General features: G+C 43.0%; 1 long non-coding RNA gene across 1 annotated transcript; it reads left to right on the forward strand.

The window, feature by feature from the left end:
- Positions 1-320: 320 nt before the first annotated feature.
- On the forward strand, positions 321-1,349 carry LOC308188892. The gene is made up of 2 exons (XR_013945848.1): positions 321-417; positions 494-1,349. It is a non-coding gene; the product is annotated as an uncharacterized lncRNA (long non-coding RNA).
- The last annotated feature ends 18,526 nt before the right edge of the window (positions 1,350-19,875 follow it).

Below are 19,875 nucleotides of genomic sequence, written 5' to 3' on the forward strand. Positions count from 1 at the left end.
AGAGTAAGCTCACATCTGCTTGCAAAAGATCACGTAGCCATTATTTTAGGTAAATACGAAAACATTATATTGGCGCTCTGAGTCTTCAGGCTTGTAGATGTACGGTAGTTAAAAGTTCCTTTGCTCTTGCAAACAACTCTGCCTCATCCGCGGGTTATGCTCGCTCTTGGTTCACCCACTTGAATAAACAGGTGTTTCACCCCATAGAAATGCAACCTAGTTTAAAAAAGAAAAACCACAAGTGCTGCAGCTATCCAAAGACACAGGGTTAAGAAAAATCCAAAAGACCTGGGACACATATTTCACTTAAGTGATCTACTATTTCAGATTTTTGAAAAAAATCTGTGGAAACAAGAGAAATGAGGATGAAGAAAATGTGCTAAACCTGCTAGTGCTGCCCCATGAGAACTTCACGTGGTATGTTAAGACATGCTCACGCTCCAAAATGTTACATGTAATATGGTGTTATGTTATGCTCATGACATGTTTACAGCTCACAGCTCTAATACAGTGTTCTAAGGGAGAGACTGATGCAGTGGAGATGAGGAACAGGACCTGAGAAAACACCTGTCAACATTCACCTTTTGGAGGTTAATACCACTGGTCTGAAGTACTCAACTCCAGTTTGCAAGAATGATTAATATTCTGCCATGCTTTTTATAGGAGTAAGAGCTTACTGTGGCTGTCTTCAGAGCTGTCATGCTCCTACACCATAATTTAAATTGCTACTGCTCTTTTGACGTCTTGCTAAATTTCAGAAGCTTTTTAAGATAAAAGCTTGCAAAGCACAAGGGAGATAAAAGTTGGTATCAATATCTAAATTACTCTTATTGTCTGCTGTGGATAAATTTCTTCTTTGGAGATTAGGCTTACAACCTCTAGGAAACAGGAGATCTTTCATCCTTTCAGTCCAAAACCATATTAACAGCAAGGGATTAAAATGTCTGTAAATTACCACAACTGCTCACATTACACTACCTGAGGAGAGAGCCTGCTTCATTCTTTTCTGTCACACCTGTACAATTGCTTCTCTCACACCTCTCATCCATGGAAGAATGGCAAGGTTAAATTTCCAGGACTGACTGAATCTCTGAGGTGTCTGTCAAGCAAGTAGGTGTGCAGGTCTCTACGGTAATGCATGTCAAGCTGTATATTGACACCTATATGACAGTCCCAGAACTGGGGAGCTACATTCAAATCTTCAGAATAATTCCCACTGTAGGAGTGATGCAAGGGAAGTATCTGCAGAGAAGCACACTGGTCATGAGATTGCAACACCAGACCGGGTGCAGGAAACTGGGCTCAGCCTCTTGTTCTGCCAAGGACTCCTGTGCAAGGGCAAATTCACTGAGCTCCTCTTCTCCCCTCAGTGAAGCACAGCATATAATCACACGAGTGTTCCCCATGCCTGAAGCATTAGGAATAAAAACAATCATGTGCACATGTGAGGTGTTAGATATTTATGTAATGATTTATTCTCACAGCCTGTGAATGCAGCGCAAGATTTAGAAACAACATCAGAATGAATTCCTCTAGCCATTAGCTGGCAAACTCTTCACACCTGCTGCGTCCAGACACCATAACTAATTCATAAGCATTCAGTAACTTCTCTCATCCCCCCTGAGATTTACTGTAATTTTAGCATTGAGTACACTGCATCTGTGATTATGATTGAGAGAAACCCATCTGATTCTCACCAAAAAAAAAAAAAAAAAAAGAACAGGCTCAAATCTCTTACCTGGTATTGATCAAAAGTCAGGAATGAGATTTCTGTGGCATTTACACAGTCTCATAGATTGAGAGAGATTCATGGGATTTGAAAAAGGAAGGCCCTGTTGACAATTATGTAAGATCATGAAGGCGACAGTGTGTTTGCTCCACCCAAAGCTGGAGTGACAGCAATGTGCTGGTTTGCATGCATTCTTCCCATGCCATGTACATGTCCAATAAAAACAGGTTTTAAGTCCGATCTCATATACGCTTGTTTTCACTGGGTAGAGTTACACTATTCAAGACTTCCGTCACAGTTAAGTGAGAGCAGAAATGTATTCCATCTCTATTTTTTATATTTTAAATAAGGGCGGAGGAAAATGGGGTGAGTTAGAAAACAATAAAAATTCCAGACCAGGATCCACTCTGAAAATTAAAGCCAGTTTTAAAAAGAATAAATAAATAAATAAATAAATAAACAAATAAATAAAACCTTTACATCTCTACCTCCCTATTTCTTCTGTAAAGTCTGACTGTACTGGTATTCCTTGTGAGGAAATGGAGAACAAAATCTGTGAAATTTCCATTTTACACAATTTCAGTTTGGAAAGCTTTGCTTTCCTCCACTTTTTTCTTCTGCAAAATTTGAAATTGAAAATTTGGTATAGAAAAACAGTAAAATGACATGCTTTGTTCTCCATGGAGTAACATTTGTCCTGAGTTAAGGTTTTTTATTCTAGAGTGGATATCTTTATTACAATAATAATTTTCATAAATGTATGAATTCTTAGTAAGAGAGGCCAGTTTTCAATTTGGTATACAATTCTGGAAGAAAGACAAGAGTGTGGAGGCATTTTCACCTCTGCAAACCTGTTTTGTGACACTTAATATCAGTTTATTTTCTCCTACTAATTATGATACACACTTTTCACAGTCGTACTTTTGTGCTGATATTTACAAGGAGCTAGAGGACCAATTTTATATACTGTAGATCTGAAAATTACTCTTGGATTTAACACAGTCATTTAAATGCCAAGTTTTTGTGAAAGCCTCGCAAATGTCTTGGATTTGTAGTTCATGAAAAGTTTCATTCTTTGAAAGACTCTCTGAGTGCTCTTGCCAGCAAAGGGGTGGTAAAATGGTTTTAGCACTTCTGTGAATACTGAAGCATAGATGATTAGAGATTATAATACACAGAACAAGACCTTGGAGAGTACATTGGATTTTAACAGCACTTGAAAGCTTAACTAGGAGCTGGTCAAAAAAAAAAAAAAAAAAAGGAAAAAACAGGAGCTGGTCTTTTTTTGCACACAAATAAAAATGTGAAGAAAAAAAATAAAAAAAAAGAAAGAAAGAAAGAAAATATTTAGATTGAGAATGGTTGTAATGTTGTCTCAAAGAAGATCAAGTCAGCCTGGTTAATGTTACCCATAAGGCAGAATAGTGGTTTGAGGCTACAGAATTAGAAATCTCATCAAACTGTGCCATGACATATCCCAAACTTTAAAATGCCCCAAAATTCACAAATATTCATAATAGAAATAATAGTGGAAAAGAGTGAAATCTCACTTTGAAATTTGCCTGTATTAGAATGAAGAGAGAATTACACAGAGAAAAGAAATACAAAGGGAGGGACACTAGGCTGTGGTAGCAGTGGTGGAGCAGCAATAACAAGTGGATGGGATATAGGTGGTAAATGTCAGGTAAACCCTCGAATCCTTGATGCCAGCTTCAGCCCAAAGAGGTTTCCAATAGGCTTCAAAACTGGGGTTCTGTATATCCCACACAGTGCTGTTATTTAGCCTGGAACTGAATTTTTGTCAGATATTTTTAGAGAGCTTTTGTACATGTTTTTCAGCTGACATCTGTGTGAGTCTGAAACTACAACTGTTGGATTTCCAGCCCTTTTGAAGACAACACTTCTAATTGGTAGTGGTATTGGTGGGACTGGAATGAGCTTCCTTCTGAAGTGGTGACACAACCTGAGATGTCTCTTCAAGGAGCCATACAAACATTACATACTTATGGAGAGAAAGGCAAAGAATTACAACAAGATCAGAAAGAGGCTAGAAAACAAGAGAGAGCGTTGAATGATGAATTCTCTGTGTAGCAGTCATCAGCAAGAACCTTGAAATGGTGCATTGCTTAACAAATATATTGTAGTATCTGTAAAAATGGGGAAAGGAACTGCCAGGTGATATAGTTAACGCTTAACGCCTTCTTCGCCTCTGTCTTCAATGCCGATGATGGGCTTCGGGACCCAGGGTGCCCTGAGCTAGAAGACTGGGACGGTGGGGATGACAAACTCCCAACCGACCCTGAACGTGTGCGGGATTTGCTACTCCACCTGGATCCCTACAAGTCCATGGGTCCGGATGGGATTCATCCCCGGGTGCTGAAAGAGCTGGCGGACGTCATCGCGGAACCTCTCTCAATTATTTTTCAACGATCCTGGGAATTTGGAGAGGTCCCGGTAGACTGGAAGCTGGCAAATGTTGTGCCGATTTACAAGAAGGGTCAGAAAGAAGACCCTAGCAATTACAGGCCTGTCAGTCTCACGTCAGTGCCTGGTAAAATCATGGAGAAGATGGTTCTCGAACTTATTGAGGCTCACCTGGGGGACAAAGCAGTCATTGGTCCCAGCCAGCATGGGTTTGTGAAGGGCAGGTCCTGCCTAACTAACCTGATTTCCTTTTATGATAAGATCACCCGTATGATGGACCAAGGGAAACCAGCTGATGTGATTTTTTTGGACTTCAGCAAGGCTTTTGACACGGTTTCCCATAGGATCCTACTGGACAAAATGTCCACCATACAGCTAAATAAAAACATCATACGATGGGTGAGCAATTGGCTAACGGGCAGGGCCCAAAGGGTTATGGTAAATGGGGCTGCGTCAGGCTGGCGGGCGGTCACCAGTGGGGTCCCTCAAGGCTCCATTTTAGGGCCGGTACTTTTCAATATTTCTATAAACGATCTGGATGTAGGAATAGAAGGTATTTTGAGCAAGTTTGCTGATGACACCAAACTTGGAGGAGTTGTTGACTCGAATGAGGGTGGAAAGGCCTTGCAGAGGGATCTGGATAGGTTAGAGAGCTGGGCGATCACCAACCGCATGAAGTTCAATAAGAGCAAGTGCCGGGTCCTGCACCTGGGACGGGGAAACCCTGGCTGCACGTACAGACTGGGCGATGTGACGCTAGAGAGCAGCCTAGAAGAGAGGGATCTGGGGGTCGTGGTTGACAGCAAGTTGAATATGAGCCAGCAGTGTGCCCTGGCAGCCAGGAGGGCCAACCGTGTCCTGGGGTGCATCAAGCACGGCATCGCTAGTAGGTCAAGGGAGGTGATTGTCCCGCTCTACTCTGCACTGGTGCGGCCTCACTTCGAGTACTGTGTGCAGTTCTGGGCACCACAGTATAAAAAGGACATGAAACTGTTGGAGAGTGTCCAGAGGAGGGCTACAAAGATGGTGAAAGGCCTGGAGGGGAAGAACGGCTGAGGTCACTGGGCCTGTTCAGCCTGGAGAAGAGGAGGCTGAGGGGAGACCTCATCACAGTCTACAACTTCCTCGTAAGGGGGTGTCGAGAGGCAGGAGACCTTTTCTCCATTAACACCAGTGACAGGACCCGCGGGAACGGGGTTAAGCTGAGGCAGGGGAAATTTAGGCTCGACATCAGGAGGGGGTTCTTCACAGAGAGGGTGGTTGCACACTGGAACAGGCTCCCCAGGGAAGTGGTCACTGCACCGAGCCTGTCTGAATTTAAGAAGAGATTGGACTGTGCACTTAGTCACATGGTCTGAACTTTTGGGTAGACCTGTGCGGTATCAAGAGTTGGACTTGATGATCCTTAAGGGTCCCTTCCAACTCAGGATATTGTATGATTCTATGATTCTATGGTAGTTATTTAGGTCTTCATCCAGGCCAGGGTGGACGACGAGGTCAGGCAAACCAGAACACAATGGTAAAACCAAATGTAAAACATAATAAACACCTCTTTGACAGGCAAAATGTAATCTAATCTTATACCTGACAAAGTCCTGACAACCATTTCAGTTGGAGGAAAGAGATTGTGAGGCACTGCAGATAGCTTGGAGAATAACTCTGTGTTCAGGGGCAGCCAAGAGCAAAGTGAATGTTACGCTTCATAAGGATGGGGAGGAGTAACCATCTCAGTGAGGGTATTGCAGGGAAGAGGTAGGTGTAGCCAAGAAGTGGATTCTCCTGTCAAGCAAGTTTAATAAAGACTGGAATAACTAACATTAGAAAAGTGGCAGGTAGTCTGGGATTTGATGGAAATATATAAAATATTGCATATTCTGAAAAGACAGGATGGGGGCCTTTCTTCATCCTGTCCTGAACCCTATTGTCACTGTGATAAAACACAACTAATATCCACAGAAATTAAACAGTGCTTGTCTGTAAAGCAGAGAATTAAAATGAGGAACACACTTTCCCAAGAACTGGGGAGGCTGAGGCATGGTCAAGATTCAAATACTGGGATAAGGTTATGAAAAATACTCGTCATTTTTGATGCTTTTGGCAGAGATGTTATTCTTTGCATTAAGAGTATAAACCAATTGTTAGATACTGCAATTAAAGTTATGTGTAGGCAAGATCAGACTAGCTGCATGATGCAGAGTTCATGAATCTCCTTCAGGAGCCAGCTGGAGAGTCTGCAAGTGCAAAGTGCAAAAGCAAAGTGTGTTGAAGCTCTTTTCTCATGGTGGCAGGAGGCACAGGAAGATCCTGTGAAGCAAAATCAGTTTAAAAAAGAAAGTAAATCAAACTCCCACAGTCCTGCTTGAGCTATGTTTTTCTGATCTTTTAATCAGCCTCCCTTTTTAATTTTGCCCAATGCTCTGTGCTATGCATGATTTAATATTTCAAATTGATTGCCTCTCTGATCTAAATTTACCAGGCGCTTTGAAGTCAGACATAGTGACACCTTCTCAAAATGACTTAGACAAAAACAATTGCCTGCATTTTTTTGCTATGTCTGTGAAAATTTATAACAAATCATTCGGGATGCTTTAAAAACAGGCCTAGAAATACATATGGCAAAAAGCATTTTTGTGTGCCTGTGAAATAAACTTAGAGAGAAAATCACTTCTTTTAAGAAATCATCTTTAGACAGTTTGGCAAAAATGACTTTGTGTGCCCAAATTCTTTAGAAACCATTTATCCAAGCAATAGTGGAAGATAATTATCCAACCACATGCTTACAAAGGAAGGCAAGATTTGTAAGAGAGATAACATCTTTCAAGTCCATATAGCTGGAAGAAACAGACAAGTTTCCAGGCATACAAGCCTTCCTCCAGCTCTTTTTTTTTTTTTTCCCCAGCTACATAAGTTGGTATAATAAATAAACCATTTACGTCCCAACACTGAAACTGATACTCACAAAGCTGAAGAGTTTAAAGACACAATGCATATAACTTGTTAGCTGAAAACTGTTTTAGCATAGTGGTGAGGAAAATTCAAAGCCATACAAGCAAATATTTCTACCGGAGTGCTTGTTGAAGTTCTACCTTAAAGATCTTACTGGTGAGAATGAAAACCTGACAGGGTTTTTTTAGTTTTATTTCATTTTTGACTGTTGATGTTAATAGGAATGTCCTGTTCAAAGAACTTCAATGCCAGGAAAAAAAAGGCAGACACAGGGGTGACTGGATGCTGTAGATTCCTCACAGTTATAAACGAAATACCGGAAAACACATCTGGGAGCCACATTGCTGCAGGCTGAACAAAGTGAACCTAATGAACTGAGGGCTGAAGCAGTGCTGGAACTGAAGGCAGAGAGAGCCCTGTGTATGCAGTAGACCCAAAATGTGGAGAATCATGTCTACATCCAGCACTTGCAGCTGAAGGATCCCAATTTTGCCAAACTGTTACCAACAGAAACTCATCATACCTTGTTTGCTTCTCCCAGACATGCAATGAAGGGAGACAGCAAAATGCTGGAGAAAATTGCGGCTTTGCTTCTCAATATTCTCCTGTTCCTTTCCCAACTTAGTGCTGGAAAAGCGGTGTTACTTGGGTGCGAATGCCCACCTTGTTCTTCCCATTGGAGGAAACAATTACAGGTAACACGAGCTGCTCAATGGCAACATTTAAACTCTTGGAAAAATGTTATACATGCAGACTGCCCGGTTCCTGCATTTGTAGGATCACAGATCCTTAGCCTAGGTGTGTTTGGAGAACAAGAGCTGACTGCTTGGAAATGTAACCTAAGAGCTTGGTCTCTCCAGTGGCCCTGTGGATCACAGTAAGCCTTTGAGCTGTTGCTGACTATGATCCATCTGTACATACATGTAACTGATGTCAGTGACAGAATAAATCATCCCTAATTTGTTCGTGGAAAGCATCTCACCTTGGTTAGTGTTTTCCACTACTCTGGATGTTTATTCATACTTCTTTTCAAAGGCCCTTTAAACCATACTCTTGCTTTCATCTGCAGTCTGTTTTTCCTCAACTCACAGGATGGACACCAGCCACTTAGGGAGGCATCTCCTGCAGGGACTGCTGCCATCCCAAAACAGCAGCCACCATTCTCATCCCCATCCACAAGAAGAGGAGCCATCCCCAGGCTCCAAGTCTCACTGGAACAAGGTGCCCACTGCTCTTTGTATGGTGACACCCCGTCTTCCTTGGAGCAACAAAGGAAGCCTTCCAGGCATGAGACCAGAGCTTGCTGGCCTAGAAATCCGGGGCTCATCTGCCTCTGCACATGCAGCGCCTCAAGCACAGCAGCATTCATTGTCAGCTGCTTTTAACCACAAGCTGCCAGCTACCGCCAGCTTGAAAAGAAGCAGAGGCTCCCAACACAAAATAAAGCCACAGCCACACTCAGGCAAGCCCAAGTCTACCTACAGCTGCTGAATTAAGTCATACAAATCACACTCGGCAACGACAGCAGAGGGGATAGGAAAACAGGCAAGCAGAGAGAGAAGTATCGCACCTGTTGAATGATGCCAGGTACCAAGTCAATTTTTGGCAGTGGCTATTCCTGGCTGCAGAGTAAGTTGTTGGTTTGGATTGGTTTGGTTTGGTTTGGTGTGGTTTGGTTTGGTGTGGTTTGGTTTGGTTTGGTTTGGTTTGGTTTGGTTTGGTTTGGTTCGGTTCGGTTCAGTTCGGTTCGGTTTTGAAGAGATTTCTCGCAGAAGCTCCTCAGTGCACAGCCTTTCTCTTTGTTACGCAGCATTCCCAAACAATGAGGCCCCGCGAGCTACAGCCCTGCAAATAATAAATAGCTTTAATTAAAAAAAGATTGTATTTGTATTTATTTATTTATATTTTCAAAACCAAATTGCCAGTCCCAGGATACTTCAGTCAGCTCTGTAGACATATTAGAAGCCATGAGAAACCGAAGAAAATGTTAAGGAGGGGGTTCAAATGGGGGGAAAAATGAAAGGAGTAGTTGCTGTGTGTACGGCTTAGCTAAGCAATGGCTGAGGGCACATATGTTAACTGGCTATAAGCAGCTGTTAGAAATAAACAGCTAGCAGAAGAATAACAAGTTAGGATAGTAAAAGAGCAACAACTAGAAATAATGACAACTCTGAGAAAAGCAAAACTTAGACTAAACATCAAATACTTTTTACCATAGCAGGTCCTAGGCAGTGGAATATTCCCAAGGACCTGAACAGAAATACCTTTGCTTAGTAAACATTGTTTTATCCTCCCGATTTAAAGTCAGTCCATATGGAAGACAGAATCTTGCACTGTTAACCTCAGAAACTGCCAGAGTTTCTATGCATAAGCATCATCTTCCAGATAAGGGACTGCTGGTTGCAGGAAATATCATTCATTGCAGAATTCACTGCTAAAAATTATCTATTGCTTATGTAAGATAAAAACAAAAGCAAGCAAGCGGAAAAAAAATAAGAACAGACCTGTTCATTGAAATGGCAAAGATGAAGTCATTTTGTACTGTCCTATTTCTTAGGGCAGTGTCTTTTTTTTTTTTAGCAAAAGAAACAATACGGACCAGTGTACCCCAATTCCAGGTTATTTTAGCAACAGCATTGATCTGTTTGAAAACCTTCCAGTGTTCCCGTGCTCTTCAGCTGGTATCTCTTCTGCAATTGGTTACGTGAAAACCAGGTGTGTATTCTCTAGGGTCATCTCAGAGGATGTATATTCAGGAATGACAATTTCTGGATGATATTCAAACATTCCTCTGGATCCGTGTCATCTTGGCAAACAGCTATAGATGTACATATTGACCTGTATCTCTTCATCTGCTCTGTGTTTTGCTCAGCCCTGTAAGCACAGCCAGTATTTGGATTTCATCACACAGAGGTGCCAAGTCTCTGAGAAGAGGAAAAGCGTGTGACTCATCCTGAAGAAGGCCAGATGTAATGTTCCCATTACCTGTTACAATGAACACATTACCATTTCAAAACAACCTTGATTTTAAGGGTTGCACTGACAGCTTCATAGCTTTTCATTATTATTTGAAAGAATTGTTCCCAAAAAGGTCTTTTGTCTTACAGTGGATGCATAGGGAACATTGAGAAGTTTTCAGGCTAATACTACTCCATAGCTGCCTTTTAAGTTTACTCTTCAACAACTGCAGTCCCAAAGGATGTCTTCATAACTTTGTGAAGCTTAACCAAAATGCTAAAATTAAACCCAATTGCTAAGCATCAAAGCAGTTCTAGAACATGTTGCTCAGCTTCCCCCAGCATGCAGACACACAGAGAAGTAAGCCAGAGCTTCCTCCAAAGATTATGGCTTTACGTTCAGCTTAGACTTAGACCTAGGAGTTGAGCTGACTACTAAAGCAGGTCATGTGTATCTCTGTCTACACAAAAATCCTTCCTCTTGCCTCTGCACCACCACAGAAGCTTCCTATGCTCCCTTTGATGTGCCCAGTTTGGCATAATCTACTAGTAATAGTAGTTGGGAACATTTAAACAGTCCCTTCCATGCCACCATCTTTTAAGTAAGCTTACATTTTCTCTTGCCTTTGGCTTGAAAATATAAAATATAGGATACCATCCTTCAGTAGTTGCAGACAAACCATCTATTCTCCAAAATGCAGCAGTTAAATGCTTTAGTCATTTAAGAACAGTTGACAGTTTATATATAACTTACTTCAAAATAAATACCCTCAAGGACAAAAAAAAATAACAATACATCTATCCAAAGTTTTATACATGCATTTGACACATGATCTAATTCCCCATAAAGCTGGCTCTGTGACTTAAGGAAAAAAGTTGAAAATGAATGGCAGTAATAGGTAGTACAGAAACCCTTTAATCTGTAAAAAATGAAACTGGCAATACATATTTACCGAGATACAGGCTGATCTCTTCCACAGCCTGAAATCACAGGGTCAAGGTACATGAGCTGGTAAGCATTAAATATTATTTTGCCTGAAATACTGTTTCTTTTGGTACCATTACTTATTTTCAATAAACCAAATATATCAATTTTCTACGAGTTTGTGGGTATGCTTGAAAGTAACCTCGTCTGGCATAAAGCAAATCTCCACTTTGTTTATATTCATGTTGAACCACTGCTGAGTCCGGGGCCACTAGCTTATCCCCAGGCTGAGGTCATAGAAATATTGCAGCTCACATCAGAGCTGAACACAGGGCTGAGACGACCAACACAATGACCTCATGTAAGAGAGAGTCTGAGTTCAACACGCTTCATCTTGATGCCTTTACACGGGGAACCAGCTGATCTGAGCTGTGATTTCAGCATCCCACCTCACTGCTGCTCACCATAGTGGGGAAAAAAAAAAAAAAAAAAGAAAAAAAAAAGGAAAAGAGGGAAGGGAAGGGAAGGGAAGGGAAGGGAAGGGAAGGGAAGGGAAGGGAAGGGAAGGGAAGGGAAGGGAAGGGAAGGGAAGGGAAGGGAAGGGAAGGGAAGGGAAGGGAAGGGAAGGGAAGGGAAGGGAAGGGAAGGGAAGGGAAGGGAAGGGAAGGGAAGGGAAGGGAAGGGAAGGGAAGGGAAGGGAAGGGAAGGGAAGGGAAGGGAAGGGAAGGGAAGGGAAGGGAAGGGAAGGGAAGGGAAGGGAAGGGAAGGGAAGGGAAGGGAAGGGAAGGGAAGGGAAGGGAAGGGAAGGGAAGGGAAGGGAAGGGAAGGGAAGGGAAGGGAAGGGAAGGGAAGGGAAGGGAAGGGAAGGGAAGGGAAGGGAAGGGAAGGGAAGGGAAGGGAAGGGAAGGGAAGGGAAGGGAAGGGAAGGGAAGGGAAGGGAAGGGAAGGGAAGGGAAGGGAAGGGAAGGGGAAAAAAAAACAAATATAATATCTACTAACAAAACCAGTCAGCAGAAGTGAAGTAAGGTTTTCTAAGCTTAAACCACATGTATCACCTGGAGAAAAAGTGTGTTTAGAGAATGAATAAGCCAGAGATAAGAAAAAAACATATGCAATTTCCTTAGCCGTCTTACTTTGTGGCTATTTATAATATGGGATTAGCATGGAAATGTCTGTTGCTTGCTCTGCCAGTTTCATTTTGGGGGCTGAAAGAAAGATCCTGGATAGTGTCTGAGAGGGGTGTTAGCTCCTTGCTCTTCAATTCAGTGCACTTAGATCAGCAGCAGCAGTTGGGGCAGGAGAACTGGTATGACACAAAGCAGGAACTGCTGGGTAAGCCACTGCTGCTGGTGACCAAAAAATTGTTTACTTGTGAAGGCTGTCACCAGGGACGCATTTGGACAACAGAAAAATCTGCTGTAGAACAAAAGAGGGGGGTTGTTCTTCTGAAATCTCTGGTATGTTCTGCTTTAGGAATTTCAAGTCTACCACAACAGTATTTCAGCATGTCATCCACTCTAATTGGAAGAGAGGCAACGTAGACAGAAGACAGCAGTGCAGAAGCATAATCAAATTAAATATAATTTTAAAATTCAGTAATGATGCACAATACAGTAATGATGCACAATTCAGTAATGATATACAAAAAAAGAAAGTATAAGTAAGTTTGGAATTAATGATAATCATAACCATGCGCTTATGTAAAAATTAGTGTCCCAGGATGTTCTGCAATAAAGGTTAAAGCAATCACCCATGTACTTAAACTTAGCCAGGTTATCCACTCTGGGAAAGGAGGGGCTGGGGGTAAGAGTCTGAAAGCATCACTGAGCACCTGCAACAGCATTTGGTGATTGATTATTCATTGTGATTTTAAAAAGAAGGAAAAAATCAACCAGATCTAACCTCCTCCTCGGGTGTATGAACAAAGCCTTACTGTTATAGGACATTTGTGCAGGCTGTAAATTCAAGCCCTCACAAGCAAGGGCACAATGAAGGCTGAAGAGCTCAGAGGCCTGGAGGGGCTTGTGCCCCCTTGGAGTGGTCCAAGGAGTGACAGTCCTCCTGGTTGGACTTGGCTGCACCTGCATGGGAGTGGGAATACGTGCTCAAGGAGCCTGGGACTGCGAGGAAGACAAAAAGTGAGTCAGCTCCGGAGAGGCAGATTTTGCCATTGCCTGTGCCCCGGAGGTTCCCCACGAGTCCCAGGAAAGTTTTCTGAGGCAAACTTTGAAAAACCCAATTTCAGGGGCACCTGAGCACTTGCAGATGCTGACATGCTCTGTGGCATCATGAGTCAGAGACAACTAGACACTTCATCCAGTTAGGATTTTTGGAAAATCCAAGCAGACATCTAAGCACATTTGAAAATTGTATCTGCATGGGGACCATATTGCTTATGTATTAATAATGTGATGAGTAGCTTATTAGGAAAAGAAAGTTCAACTGGATTGAAACAGTCATAAAATTAGGACTCATTTAGGTGCAAAAAAAAATATTTTACAAAGATTTTTTTACAAAGGGCATTTTACTGAACAAATAGAATGCCTCTTATGCACTCTGTATGAATTTTCAGTCAAGCTTCCACTTCAATCCAGAGCCAACCAACTGGAATGCAGATCTCTTTACAGAGAGCAGTACAAAAGATGCAAAGCAATCGTAAATAAAATTTAAAACTGTTATTTATATCTTGATTTCTTACTCAGGTCAGAGTTTACTGAAAAAACTACTCTGGGACATTCAAGGGATTAAACCATCAAGTACCATAGCAAAACAAGGCCAAACAAAAGATGCCCAGGAAACCTAAATAATGTCTTTCCCTAATTTTTGAATCCTTTTGTAACCCTATTAGCATTCCTGTAAGATTACAGAACAAATGAAAAGTAAATATTGTCTGAAGAAACATTTCTACACTAATGTACTTCCAGTAACCCTCGCAGGAAAAATCTGGATTACTTCAATTTCAACATCCCACAGACTTTATAAACCTTTCTAATCTAGTCATAACTATCTATGATTGTAAAAAAAAATCTTTACACGGAGGGGGGTGGAATTCGTTATTGTCCCTGATAGCCTCTCATAGACTAGGCAAGCCATAACTATCCTGGAGATTTGGAGTAAGAGCATCTTTGAAACAGAGGAGGTGGTGTTTTCTCCACATAGCACTTGAAAGAAACCAAGAGTACCAACCTGTAGTCAGTTACCTGACTACAGTGTCTTAAGGTCTGAGCCAAAATCCCCTGGTAGCCACTCCACTGTCTTCAGTGCTCTTTGGAGTAGTCCTTAGGTGAACAACCGTTCAGTCAAATACTTTACCGCATCCTTTTTTCTATACTTCTCTAACAGTACAAATGGTCTTCTGTTGACGATTCAGCTGGAATTCCAGCGGTTTTGCACTGGTTTTGCATCAGTCCCATTTCTTCAGCTACAGAATGAAGTAGTCCCATGGCAGCTGCTTGCTGGAGGCGCTCTGTCCTCTTGGCTCCACCGACACGTGCTCACCTCTCATTTCTGTGCCTAACACCAAATTCACTAGAGACCTGCAAATGGAGATCTCTTAAACAAGAAGAGTCCTTCAGCAGCCCCTACTTGAACGCACAGTTAATTATGAATCTAATAGAGTATGTTTTTACATAAATCTGATTTTACCTCTTCAGACATCTGACCTGTAACTGTGGATGGGCTGACAATGTGGGCTCTCCTCTCATGTGGCACGGATTTGAGCTGACAGTCACATCACAGAAGGTTTCTTGTCATTGTAACACTGCTTGTTACTATGTAAAGAAGCCAGGATTGCTAATGAAAACTAGTTTTTTGTGCCATTTTCAATTATAAGAAGATTTGTGAAGGGTTTTTGGAGATGTTGTGCTGATTCCTCGCCTCCCTACTACCTCCCGCATTCGTCTTTTTACTTTGTCTTTCATCTCCTTTCTGATGCCCCACATCCCATCATGCCACACTGCACTGGCTAAATAAACCCCTAAATCTAGCTTTTGTGTATCGCTAATCCTTTTATTTCCTAAATCTTATTTAATCCGAAGGGCTTCCTTTCATCTCTTCAACTGTCAGTTGGGTCACTACTGTTTCCTATCAACAGCTCCTGCAAATCCTGGATGGAGTTAAAAAGCTTTCAAGTGTTTCTATGATTCTCATTAGATCCTGCTCTCCCTGACACCTGCTAAATACCATACTGCTGCTGTTCGTGCCCTCCTGCTCCCCTCTCCCTGACACGGCTCACTCCTCACACTAGCAGTAAGCAAATTGGAATGGGTTTCCCGTGTTTTTCTGGTGCCTGCATCTCCCTTCTTTGCTTTTGATTCTCCTCTCAATCCCTCACAGGCCATCAGAGCAAGTCTGGATCAGCAGGCTGAGGGGAGAAACAGCTTTCAGGAGCTGCTCCCTGTAACCTGTGCCCATTTGCTAGCACCCAGCAGGCACCTGCAGCAAGGTCCTGTTCTCCCACAGCAAGTTATTTCACGGATGGAGGACTTCTTCTGGGTGAGACATCAAGCAGAAGATACAGTAAGAGGAGACACCAGTTCTCATGCTGCTTGTTTGCAGACCATGGGTGCCAGCTTTCTGCTCCCAGCCCCCAGCGGCCCACAAGTGTCTCTTCATGCTCAGCCCAAACTGCATCTCTCAGAGGGACAGCACCAACTCTTTACACATCTGCCTCCCAGTGAGGTAGCCCTGAAACCCTAAAAGCCACAGCCGAGTGCTGGCAAACAGAAATAATCACCCCTGTCAAAGGGAGGCAGAGCTGCTGCTGCAACACCGCAGCTGGAGAGGAGCTCATTGCGCTTCCTAGCCCTCCCCTGGGCGCCCCCTCACTCCTCTGCCCCCTCACCTCCCTCCAAAACCCCTCAGTGATTTTAAAGCCATGAGATGCATGGCTGGAAGAGTGAAAAGGCCTGAGATGATGTGGTGGGTTCACACCAGTAGGTAGGTAAGCCCCACCACACTGCTTTCTTGTTCCCTCTCCTCAAAAGAACAGGGCAGAAATACAGTGAAAAAAAGGCTCAAGGGTTGAGATAAGGACAGGGAGATCACTCAGCAATTATCTTCATGTGCAAAACAGACTCAGCATAGGGAGATTAATGTAATTTATTGCCCATTGTTAACAGACTAGAGCAGTGAGAAACTAAAAGCAAACTAAAAACTGATCCTGCGGGGGCTGCCCACAGGCAGCAGCTCTTCAAGAACTGCTCCCACACGGCTCCATACCACGGGGTCCATCCCCCAGGAGCAAACTGCTCCAGCACAGGTCCCCTATGAAGTCACACAAATGAAAAAAACTGTTGATTTTGGGAATGTAGGAACATCTCAACTTTCCAATGATCTAACACTTCCATCAACAAGAGGGACAGCAGTGTGGTCCACAGGTTCTTCAAAGTTACCAGGAGACCAGTCTTAAGTCAAGAGACCTACTATGGGATACATCTCACAGGCTGTATTCAGATATATCCATCTGACATGCACACAAAGATATGAACAAAGTCCCTCAGTCAGGGAAGTAGCAGTGCATTTCCCAATACTTAACAAAACGCAGAATGAGCTGAAGTGCTAGCGGTGGGTGGTGCAACTCGCAGACCATCATTTTGTCACCTTGGCATTTTTAATCAGGTTGTGGTAATAATAAAAATTTAAAAAAAAATAAAAATAAAATAAAATAAAATAAATAAAATAAAATAAAATAAAATAAAATAAAATAAAATAAAATAAAATAAAATAAAATAAAATAAAATAAAATAAAATAAAATAAAATAAAATAAAATAAAATAAAAAAACAGAGGAAGAAAGTATTGGACATAAGGAAGGCTCAGAATTTGCCTTACAAATTCTAATGTGTCATGTAATCAACGATCTGTTTAGACAAAGTTTATAAGTTTATGTTGTCCATTTGCTGCTTCCGCTGCATCCTCAGTTTGAAAAATACACAGGCGTAAAATCACCTAGGCATATTCCACAAACACTGGCAAGCTGGGGAGAAATATAAAAGGAAATCCCCCAAATCCCCATTTTTCATCTGGCTTCACTTTAGATTCTTTCATATCCTGAGATCATCCTTCTCTGGGAATTACATGACTTGCCCTCTTACCAGAGCAGCTCACAAATAGTAAACGTGTTTCATAACAGAATGCTAGAAGGGAAAGAAAATAACCACAACTGGGTCTTGAATTTCGTTTTCATTTTTGATGAAAAATTTCAAAATGATTTCTTCCAGCTTTTTTTTTTCCAACTGATGAGGAAAACACTTCATGTTTTATGATAACTCCACCTTTGGGTCATCAGTGTGCCATGGGTTACAGCATGGACAAGTGCACCTTACTTCAGCTGGCTGAACAGCTTTGTATTAAGTCTTTCAGAAAACTGTCAACACTGTGTGCGGATAACAGTTCAAAATGCTCCAGAGTTTATAGGCTGTGATATACACCATGACATTATGTGGTGAACATAACCTTTACTGAACACAAGCTGGAAAAACTTTCCATTGTAAAAGCAACTCCTTCTGTAGATACAGAGATCATAATTACTATTGCTGTCATACTCATCATCAAATTATACGTATTGTTCAGCAAGGAAATTCTGAGTAAGCTAGTCAGCTTGTCACAGTTAGAAAAAAAAAAAAAAAAAGAGGGAAGGGTAAATTACATCACAGAAAGGACTCAAAAATCAGCCTTGCCACAGAGAAAACAAAATCCTTCCACCCGCTCACGTTGCCAACCGAATGCTGATGTTCATCTCTTTCTGCCCTTTGTGCCATCCTGGATGCTGGGGACAACCGCACTGCTGGTGATAAGCCTCACCAGACAATCCTGGCAGGGAGCTGTGGGGTTTTCCTGGGAGCCCACGATCATTTCACAGCTCCCTGCAACCAGATTCAATCGCAGCACTGTCTGCTTTGATCAGGCCTCTCTCCGAAAGCATCTGGATAGAGCCTCAGACAAGAGGCGCTTAGAAATGAGGTTGGCTGCTTGCCCTGCTGCAGCTGAAGAATTTGAGTGGGGTGGAGCGGAGGGAGGGCAGAAAGGGAGAGATTTCCAGCGGGGCGAAAGATACAGCCAAAAGATATCCCAGATCTGAGGGAGCGTTATCGGTATACGGGATCGCCACGTTTACTTAGAAAAGGAGGTAGGAGGGGATGGGATAGACTAGATGAGTTTTGAAAGGTCTTAATCCATCTCCAAACCCAGTGCCTAAATGTAGCCAAATCAAGGCTTAATTTCTTCTCTTGTGCTGTGACAATTCGTGGAATTCAAGGCAAGAGATGCCTAGATCAGGCCCTGTTCTCTGCCAGGATTTCCTCTCTGTGCAGTCATCCACAGGGTGCTCAGATGGCACCAAATCTGCCTGTCAGCTCTATAAATCCATTTTGCACAGGTGCAAACAGTACAGGGTACAAAATAGCTACGAAATGCTTCCAGTATCACAGGCTGTTGGGTTATATTGCAAAAGCCAGGGATGCAGCAGGTAGACATCAGACTGGCCAAGGAGCTCCTACGTGAGGGATCAAGCACCAGCATGCCTGGAAGACTGAGGCAGGAAGGCTGTAACCCACGCATTAGCTCTCCTTGGGTTGAGTGATGGGTCTCAGCTTTGAGCTGCATTATGTGGAGAAGCAGGAGAAGATGCTCAGCAGCTCTCTCAACTCTGTACAAAAAGACAGCAAACTGTGTATGGTTCTTTATTTTCTTGCACGTCATTTTGAAGGAGCCTTACTATCACTAGTTGTGTGGTTGCCAAACTGAAGCATCTCTAACATTTAGGAATGGCACTGCAATAATTAGGCACAGACTTTTCTTTTTTTCACAGGAAGTGCAACAAGCTGCAATATGTTCAAAAACATGGCCATTGCAGACAGCAAATGTTCTTGTGAGGTCTGAGAAAGCCCAAAACTTCATCTTCCTGTACTAGTTCACTGCACTGTTATCACACAGACTTGTGGTAGCCACAAGAGTTAGCAAAGGGCAGCTCATCCCCTCACTGCCTTTCACTTGTAGCCTCCGTGTTTGCTGCTGAAGGCCCTCACACTGCTGTGGACTGCGAAGATTTGGGGATGACAACAGTGGAACAGTGAATACACTGGCTCCTAACAACTGCACCAATGCTGCAGGACAGAATCAGAAACTTCCTCTGGAAAATGAACTCCATGTAAGTAGAAAGAAAAATAAATTGACCTTTTGAGCTCTACAAAGCCCAGGACGCTACCCATGCAGCCGTCCTCACCCGAGAGCCAGCACAAGCTGAGTCTCCTTGTGTTACAGCCAAAGCCTTGTTCTGAGACTTCAGTCATGTTCCATAGCACGAGCTGCCCAGACCTGCCTGACCTGCCACAAGGAGCTGGTCTCAGCAGCAGCACCAGCTCCGAGCACCTGTGAGTGATTATCCACGCCTTTTTCCCACTGAGCAAAGCCCAGGATGATGAGGCTCAACATCACGCATGGATGGCACCTGAGGGGGGGGGCTTCCCAGAGCCCCAGGGGGTAGAACGAGGCCTTTCAAATGGCAAACTCTGCTCCAGAACCAGGCCACAAGGTCTCACCACCATCCTGGAAGGAGGAGGTCAGTGGATGTGCAGGAGGTAGGTTACGTGGAAATGGGGCACTGCCTATGAGGAAAGGAAGATTTATCCCCCCTTGGTTGTATTATTTACCTAAGGGCAATTAGGGCTCACACAGAGGAGCCTCAGATGTTCCCCTTCCCTGCTGTCCACATAGCGATACAGCAGCACAACCCTGCCGGTACCTCAGCCAGAGGCAGGAGCACCAGCGCTCCAGGTGCTCTCTCCTCCCTGCCATGCACGTACTGGAGGTAGGAAAGTTGATCTTGGCAGCAATTCTCTGGGCACCTCTGCCTGGAAAGGTCTTCATTGCAGAAGAGGCGAGAGAACTCCTGGG

This window comes from Anser brachyrhynchus (assembly GCF_964034855.1).
Source record: "Anser brachyrhynchus genome assembly, chromosome: 2".
NCBI classification, from domain to species: domain Eukaryota; kingdom Metazoa; phylum Chordata; class Aves; order Anseriformes; family Anatidae; genus Anser; species Anser brachyrhynchus.